Consider the following 10,000-nt stretch of genomic DNA (forward strand, 5'->3'; position numbering starts at 1 on the left):
CGCTGCAGTGAAAGTGACGGATGAGTCTTCCTACTGGTGACTGGTCTGCACGTGGCCTACATTGCGCGCCTGCATCCTGCGGGCGGATGCATGGGTTGTGGTCTTGCAGCCGTATGTAACCGGCCTGCCTTTGTGTTCTCGCATTATCACACGCCTATAGGCGTGGTGTCAAGAATGCTCGCACAATGGAGGGCTCCTGCGCGAGCGGCGAGTGCGGAAAAGCTGCTGATCGCTAATGAAAATCCAATGAGGACCACCGCCTTTCGCAAGACGTACGCTAGAGATGCTGGTTAGAAAGTCTGGTCATGCGTGTGTCTCAAATTTTTTTTCTTTTGCTATGCCTTCGCCAGTATCTGCACCCCCGGAAGACAATAATGTAGCGCACGATAGTTGCATACTGGATCAACGATCATACCGTCTTTGCCACTACTTTGTGATCACCGCTGTGTTTTCTTTATTATACGCGTGTTTAAGCGAAGTTGGCGTCATAAATGATGCTTGCTACTTATTTTCACTTAAAAGGAGCATGCATTTTACAGACATGCTGGCTTAATCAAACAAAAAATGCAGACGATAAAATAGATGTCGCGCGCAGGAAAGACACATTTTGCAGCTGCTGCCCTTGGAGACGAGCCACTGGAAACACCACTTAGCTTCGCTAGGCAGTCACAGACTTAATGAATAGCAGAATTAAAGAAAAAAGAAAGAGATACCAGCAAATCAGAATGAAAAATTAGTTCTGCGGAAGGTGAACCAACAAAGCAGGATTACGCATTCATTTGACTTCATTATATACTCTTTGAAATATAGTGAACAATTCCAGAAGTTGTGGCAAAGCTGGCTACTCAGATGCTGCAAACATTTCCTAATACAGCCATACAAATGGGTAGGTGCTTCATCGATTCCTTCATTAATTTATTCAACATTTCTATCCATTGTTGCCAGACATGTATGAAGCCTTGGCGTTGAGTGATTTTAGAATGCAATGACGCAGCAATGACCATGTTGGCCCAAGTCAGCACATTCCGTGAGGGTGTTGCAAGGCTCGCGCGTTGCGGCTCCAGGAGGATGCACAGTGAAAAAAGTTTTGCACCCATAGGAGTGTTGATTTGTCCTACAGCATACTTATTATTCATGCTTCGAAGACATTTTTCACTCTACACTACAGGCAGCTCAAACCAGACCCTTCGCGGGAGAGGACGTAGTTGAAAACTGTTCACTAATTCTGACCAGCTGGTCGCCGCGGAAATAGCTGACACGAGAGTTTGGCAGCGATGAGAGTTTACACCAAACAGCTTTCCTCAAGAGCGTCCCCTGCTTACTCATAGAGTTACTTTGTCTCCAGCATGCGTTTTTTTTTTCTTTAGCTGAAAAAAAACGCTGATGCGTAGTAGATGCACTGTCAACGTTCCACTCAATCGCCCAGTGGTGGAGCCAAGCCAGCGTTCTGCCTCCCGCTGCTGACATGAGCCTTGCGAGCATGCACACTTAAGCACACTTTAGTCGGTTAGCCTAAAAATTTCAAACAAGAGACGCAAAACAGCAGTGGTGCTGCCTTTCACCGGGAGGTGATCCAGATGAAGTCCACTCATAGCTCAAGTATACCTTACTCTGCTAATATAAATGCTAGGCTAACTAGAAATAAAAGCGCGTCGTTCCAAGCTAAACTAATTTCTTTGCCTGAGTACTGATACCAAGGTCACCCATATAATTTGTCCAGACACTCAGGTTTCATTGTAAAACCAGTGACACAATAACAGCTTTGTAAAGGGAACATGGTCGTTTAGAACACGCCGGCCAGATTCAGGTAATTCATTACGGGTATATTTTCCCGCCTTGCCCGCTACAGCAGGGATGTTACAATCTTGAAAGAAATTGTAATAGAAAAAAAGGCGGCAGTAAGCTGACCAGCGTCATATATGGCTGGCTTATATGTGAAAATTGTGTTTGTGTGGAACAGCACATACATATTTTCCTTAGGTTTTCACCTGCTATAGTGTCCCTGCTGAGCTACTGGGAGTATTCCCTGGCACTACTGCTCCAGAAAAAAAAAACGCACTGTGCGTTTTGATTGATGGGCCGTGAATTAGATCACGGCCACAGGAGTTTAAGCGCAACTATAAGCGTTCCTACTACAGTGAATGTTTCGCCCTTCGTGAGAAACTAGCAATTTTTTTTCGCTTTCAACCGTTGTTCTTTTCGAAGGAAAGCAAAAACAGTTTCAGCGTGACCTTGCATTACAATTAACGCTTCACAATTTCGCACTAGAACTAAGCCTTACAATTTGCGGAATATCGCAGCACTGAAGGACGGAGGGGTGCTATTATACCGCGCTCTTGGTGGAATATTTGGTGACACTGATTTGAAGAATAGCCCAGAGAATTATAATTTCATGGACCACGTTCTACCTATTTCTACCACTCTAATGGCATTGGCATTAGCAATTTCTGGTACGATTGATGGATTTCCTCTGTTTTTGCTTCTGAGTGAGTAATAATACATCGAGAATGCGTTATGTACCATTTGGCGGTACGGAGAAAATACCGCGAGATGATACTTCCAGTGTTAATACTTCCGTGATAGTCTCAGTCGTTACGGTGTTCGGCAAACTGTAGCATACGTTTACAAAAAATATCAAATTGTTTATTAAGAAAGTTTGACGCGTCCGTGACCATATTGCTGCTAAAGTTATGCCATACCAACAACCCAAAATTTTTCGCGATGAGGTGGACGCACGATGATGATTTATTGGCATCATTTTAATGCACCGGTGTGAGCAATAGTCACATAGCCTGCTTGAGCTAACCCAGTAATCCATAGATATGTACCCGTATAACATTTTGTCTAGCTCTCCTGAATCTTTTCATCTCTCCTAAAACTTGTTTGATATACAACATATGCCATTAACCGATCCGGTCTTTTCTATATCATCTCTACTATTTTTTTCCAACATTACTCTTAATGTATCTTGCGTATCTCGCCTGATTACCGGCTAGTGCTTCCAACCATTTCAAATCTGCGCGCTTCTGGAAATTTGACGTTTTCTATGGGTCTCGCTGGGAGGATGCAGTCACATTTCATTAGGGTCTGACGAGGTGTCGCCGGATTTTTACTGTAGCAGGCACGTCCCTGATCCTGTTGCAAATATTTGTTCCGGTATGTTTCTGTCCTTTGGCAACCAGCGTGAGCCTCCACAGCAAGGCACTTCCCTTTGTGTTGTAATATAGATTTGCCCTTCTAATTTCTTTCTTCCCATTATCGTAAATGTCCATGGTTTCCTATTTCATTCTTTGTAACCAGTTCACTCTCGCTGTTTCTCTCACATTCTTTTTAATGAGTCCTGGTTGTCCATTTGCACTTTCAATTATCCTGTACCTGATTGCCAACTTTCTCAACTCCTTTTTCCACTCTGTGTCCACCATTTTTCGGTACAGATATTTGCGCACTTTAGCTGCCCATTTTTATTTTAATCCATGCTCCTGAGTCTTTTTACAAAACTAATTTCAATCTGTGCTTCTCTAGCTTCGAAAGAGTTCCAGCCCGTCTACCCCCTGCATTATCTTACTTGTGGTTTTACCGGGGCCCACAAGGCCAATCAGCTTACCAATCTTTAGACAACTTCCAATATCTACAAGATGTTTGGTATTAAGATGAACAAGTTGTCTGATCGAGGGACATGAAAGTGCCCTCTGTACCACTCCCTGCTTAGTAGTTAATGTCAGAGCAGGCTACGATCGGACTAGCCATTCAGCGGCTTGCAAGGCTCCCGATAGCACGGGAATTGAACGTCAAAAACCAGGTGTCACTTCATTTTGAGATTTCCGAGTGCTTGGAGAAACTATCCACCCTGCCTACAACCACGGCGCTATGTTGTACGTATTTAGGTTTCTCAAGAGTACGAAACAGAGCCTCCCATTAAGACTGCTCTTCGAATCCCGACATTATGTAAGTTGAACGCTTCCAAATGAGATACTTGCATAAACGCAGGAAGGTAACACGAACATGCGCCATCACCGAACGAAACGTCTACTAATGCCCTGCTTATTATTGCAGCATGAGGTTCAGCAAACGCACTGGCATCTGCTTTGTTCATTACCACTGAAACCAGTTTGACAACCTGTTGTTCTACGCCAAAATACTTGGATGGCGCAGTTAAGGCAAGTCGACGAGGCTCACCTACCTGTAGCACCGACGAGAATACAGGCCTCTTGGGTGGCCCAGGGTAGTCTGAGTGCCCAAATGCAGTTCTTTTTTGCCATTCTACAAATGGAAACCACTCGTACAAATGCTGCTGTGCTTACGACGTAGTTGTCCTTGAAGAGAGAGGAAATGACATAATAACGAGTGGTTTCGTAATTGGCACACCACTGTAGTGGATGACAACTAGTTTTTCGGCAATAAGACTTGCCCCATGTTAGTGCATGTAGGTGACGCAGGTCACTTCGCCTAATTTACTTGATGAATGTGAACAAAATAATGCTTAGTCTACTGCATCATTATTCCGTGGTCGACAAAGTAAATTTGCACAATGCTAAATTCTTCCGCACTTAAACAAGAGGCACACATAACACAAACTTGTAGGCTTTAAGCGATTCCTTACTAGAAATCAGAAAAGCATGTGTATATATCCCTCTTATACTGGCTCATCGAATCGATCAATTATTCAATCAATCAGTCAGTGAACCACACCGTTTGAATGCACTTGTCGAACAATCCGACAATGAAAGCTTTAGGTTAGTATTCAATACAGAACTCCTCCATTTAGCATATACACATTTTAGGTGGGGTGCGCATTGTATATTCCAGGAAAAAGACAAGCCAATCACGAGCTGGAATGGCACGAACTAACGCGGCGTCGCAAACAGTCAAACGTTAGTGCCATTTGCAAGCATCAAATGTGTCGTGTTTGTAAAGGTATACTTGTTAGCGATACCAGCAGCAGTGCCTCAGCAACCTTATAATAGACGACGACTTGAGCTAGTTTGAATCTATATTAACTCTGCATATTTCATTAACAACTATGCTACCACCATACATAAGGAAATTATAACCAAGAGATGCAAGCCTATACTGTTCGATCGTTATTTGTGGTAAATTGCGACGCTTCCCAAATAATCAGGAAAATGTCAGTCACGCACCATTTGGTATTAGACAGTTTCTTTACAACTACGGATTTCTTTCTAATTTATTGCTTGTCTATCGGCTGTCCAAAGCGTGTATCTCTTCTGACTGTTGTTTTCAAGGAAAACTAAGAACACCGGAAGGACGATGCCTTCGCGTACCCGATTATGTTTCTAGGAGGGATAAATTAAACTAAAATTCCGAGTTCTTATGTCTCAGAACGACGATATGAACGTGACACACGCCGTAGAGGGGGGCATCGGGATTACATTTGACCACCTTGAATTTGGTTGACCTGCATTCAACTAAAGTTCAGGGGCAATTTTGCGTGTCACTTCCATCGAAATGCGGCCGGCCCGGCTGGGATCGAACCCCGCATGTTGAGCTTGGAGTGGAACACCATAAAAAACTGGGTTACCGCAGCTGGTGTTGGAGTGGTGTCGGGGTGTTCCGTTTTCTTCATGTCAGCCCTACTTCGAGGTTAAGCCGTCAACAAAATCCCACCCTTCACTCTTTTGTCATTTAATTATGCACATTTAAGACCTTTCTTGCCTGACATTTAGACTTCCCTCGTTCTACGCATACGCATTCACTTATCGCCATTCGAAATTCGGGCTGGGGGAGGGTGAGTTACGCCAGTCGCGTCACAGAAAGTCGTAGTTTCCGTGACGAAAACAAGCTCACTTATCTAAGCTTTGCTTCCAGCGGCATCCTTTGTCTGACTACTGCGTTGATCACCGTTATAAAATTCACCCTTGTTTGGGTTTGTTCATGTGACGAACACTGCTACTAATGCGACAGAAAAATGAATACGTGCTTATATAAGTTAGGTTTAAGATAATGAACAGGTAGAGCTCTTTCGCCTTGACGTTTAATATTGCGCTTCCTACAGTATATCGTTTTCTTTTTCTTCCAGTTCCCTTTTCTCGCCACTTGAATGTGTCCCTCAGTGTATTACTGTTTTGAAGACGGGCCGTTACGAAAAGACATCTTACGAAACCGCTTCCAGCGAACGTAACCTGACTACCAGTGAACAAAGACGCTTAGCATTCACTTGTATAAGTAAGCGTTCTCTGGTGGAGCTTCTATCCAGGAAATGCTGATCTCGAGCAAAACTTTGCTCAAAAGCAACACAATTGAGACGATTTTTACATAACGACGAGCAGCACATCCTTCCGTGGCCATGGTTTCGTTAGGAAGGCGACTAAGAGCTATGGCCCACATGTCATATGAAAGTACGTCTACTGGAATTTGGTAGCGGTGCTTGAGCTTTGGCGCAAAGTAAGGAATAAAGCAGGCGTGGGTGCGTAGTGGCGCGCTCATTCAGTTGGGAACTGACTTGCTGAGAGAGAAATGCGGAATTTACGCAACGCGTCATTCGTTTACGATAAGGTCAAGTTCGTGCGCTTTTCGTTGTACGGCAGTACCAATGTCACCTTCAAACGTAGTCTGCTTCGCGCAAGAAGATTGAAAATAACCAAAGCCTAAACGATGCTGGAACACTTCACTGTCGATTGCGCGATTTGTTTATTTATTGATTGATTAATTGATTGATTCGTTGATTTATTTATTTATTTATTTATTGACATATGTGAATTGGAGTTGTTGTGCCTTATCATCTGGTCACATTCCCAAGAAACAATAGATCAATAAATTAAGAAAAAATAAGGCTGCTGATACAAGGCTACTCTGGCAATAAAACACACTTCACAAACTTGGTTGAACAGCGAGCAGAGAAAAAAACAACATGGCCATAAAACTGCTCGTTATGCTACTCGTAAGGTTAGACATGTGTCAGTAACCTTTTTCAAAGCATAAAAGAACGGGCGCAAAAAAAATATTATTTGCATGTCAATAGTTTAAGTATACTAATCTATACTGAATTTTGTAGCTGAAGCATGCAAGAATGTCCTTTTTTATGTATAGTGCAAAATATATATGCGTGACATGGCAATCGACGTAGTCGTAGCTTGCAATCATAATTATTTCGTCACAATAAAACTGCATAAAATATCAGATGTTCTGATTTCGGGTAGACCTGCGCTGAACCACATCGCCACTTTTTGTAAAAACACTGAGAAAGATTACTGCGTTCCCAACCTATACATGTTCTCGACTTCTTGGCGCTCTTTGGCCATTACTATCCCTTGCGCCACAAAACCATGTAGATCATCAACGCCATCATAATCATCCTATACCTATTGAAATACAAGTGGATATGCACACTCACCGTGCGCATCGCATCCACATACATGTCTACGGCCAGCCGCCCTATAACACTAAGAAAACAGGGGCGTTGGTAATTCGAGCCACCTGCAGCAACTTGGCATCACGTTTTAACACTAGTCTCAAGAGCGATCAGTTTGGCCCTGGCATTACAGGAGTACCAGAAAGGTTCGGCGAATGGAGACACAGACCTTCAGAGGCCCACGAAGGACATCTCGAGCACTACGGGTCACCTTTGAAACTACTGCTAATTGTTCACTGACCCTCCGATGCATATAGAGGAGTATATACAGGGTCCATTATGAAAATAATGCGCATGATTTTATTATGACGCGACTATCCATGGAAGCGCAAAAAAACCAGTCGGGAAATATGACGAGGGTTCTGCCCTGCCCATGCTGCCGGTCGCCAGTTTACTCAAAGCAGTGTGAGCGGAAAACACGGCGCAAATGCGCAAGCTCTGCACGAAGCTTATGCCGAAAGTGTTGACGGAATATCAGAAACAAATTCGAGCTTTGCGCTGTCAAGATTCGTTGGATTTGATTCAAAATGTTCCGGACTCTGTCGTAAGCGGAGATGAATCTTGGATGTTACAGTATGACCCAGAACCGAAAAGGCAGAGCGAGTGGCACACAAAATCATCCCCCCGCCCCAAGAAGGCGCGAATTGGCAAGTGTCGCATAAAAGCGATGTTCATTGTCTTCTTTGACGCCCGAGGAATCGTCCATTTGGAGCATGTACCGCAGGGAGAAACTGTCAGCTCAGCCTTTTACATGGAGTTGCTCAAGAGATTGAAGCACCGGGTCACGCGCGTGAGGGCTGACATCACAGACACGGCCAAGCACCACCATGACAATGCCACCAGCCACGCGTCCTTCATCGTTATCAACTTCCTGGCCCGGAGCCCCACCCCGGTGGTCCCCCATCCACCTTACACTCCCGACTTGGCTCCATGCCACTTTTTTTTCCCTGATTGAAGAGAGCGCTGACGGGAAAGCATTGGGAGACCATGGAAAACATCCGAAAGCATGTTGCAGCGTTCCTGAGAGACATTCCTGTTGAGGACTTTCAGGGTGCCTTCCAGGCGCGGCAGACCGGTCTCCGCAAGTGTATTGATGCAGGGGAAGAGTGTTTGGAAGAATTTTAATGATTTGTACAGGTCCGATGAAGAAGTGTATATTTTCCAGAAAATGGGCATTACTTTCATAATGGACCCGGTATATCGTTAGTCACGGTTGGTACACGGCTGAATAACTGTCAATACATAATACATCATCGCGGCTGTTTGGTGGGATGCTATCACCATTGGCTGGGTAGCTTATGACACTTCGTACAGAGAATCTGACCAATTTTGCTACTTAGAATCTGATGATGCGGTTTAACGTCCCAAAATGAACGCAGTAACTGGGAAGGACGCCATAGTTGAGTCCTGCGGATTCTGTTTTGTCAATCTGGGTTTTTTTGTGGTGCCTAAAACTCGGCACAAAGGCAGTTTTTCTTCGCGTTGTTCTTTCTTTCTCTCTCTCTCTTTCTTTCTCTCTCTACTTCTTTCTCCCTCTCTTTCTCTCTCTCTTTCTTTCTCTCTCTCTTTCTTTCTCTCTCTCTTTCTCTCTCTCCTTCTCTCTCTCTTTCTCTCTCTCTCGTTCCATCTCTCTCTTTCTTTCTCTCTCTCATTCTCTCTCTCTTTCCTTCTTCCTTTCTCTCTTTCCTTCTTTCTTTCTCTCTTTCTCTCTTTCATTCTCTCTTTCTCTTTCTCTCTTTCTTTCTCTCTTTCTCTCTCTCTTTCTCTATTTCACTGCTTCTCTCATTCTCTCTCTCCTTTCTCTCTCTCTCTCTCCTTCTGTCTTTCTCTCTTTCATTCTTTCTCTCTTCCTTTCTCTCTTTCTTTCTCTCTCTCTGTCTCTCTTCCTTCTCTCTATTTTTCTCTCTTTCTCCCTTTCTCTCTCTCTTTCTCTCTCTCTCTCTCTTCCTGTCTTTCTCTCTTTCTTTCCTTCTTTCTCTCTTCCTTTCTTTCTTTCTCTCTTTCCCTCTTTCTTTCTGTCTTTCTTTCTTTCTCACTTTCTATCTCTTTCTTTCTTTCCTTCTCTCTTTCTTTCTCTCTTTCTCTCTCCCCTATTTCTCTCTCTCTCTCTTTCTCTCCTTCTTTCTTTCCCTCTTTCTTTTTTTCTCTTTCTCTTTCTCTATCCCTTTCCCTCTTTCTTTCGTTGTCTCTTTCATTCTCTCTTTCTCACTTTCTCTCTTTCTTTCTTTCTCTCTTTCTTTATTTCCCTCTTTCTTTCTTTCTCTCTTTCTTACTTTCTCTCTTTCTTTCTTTCTTTCTTTCTCTCTTTCTTTCTTTCTCACTTTCTTTCTCTCTTTCTTTCTCTTTCCTTCTCTCTTTCTTTCTTTCTCTCCTTCTTTCTTTCTTTCTCTCCTTCTTTCTCTTTCTCTCTCTCTCTCTCTCTTTCTCTCTTTCTCTCTTTCTCTCTCTCTCTTTCTCTCTTTCTTTCTGTCTTGCCTTCTTTCTTTTTCTCTTTCTTTCTTTCTCTCTCTGTCTTTCTCTCTTTCTCTCTTTCTCTCTTTCTTCCTTTCTCTCCTTCTCTCTCTTTCTCTCTCCCCCCCCTCTTTCTCTCTATCTTTCCTTCTCTCTTTCCTTCTATCTTTCTCTCTCCCT

The sequence above is a fragment of the Dermacentor andersoni genome, chromosome 10, assembly GCF_023375885.2.
Source record: "Dermacentor andersoni chromosome 10, qqDerAnde1_hic_scaffold, whole genome shotgun sequence".
Taxonomy (NCBI): domain Eukaryota; kingdom Metazoa; phylum Arthropoda; class Arachnida; order Ixodida; family Ixodidae; genus Dermacentor; species Dermacentor andersoni.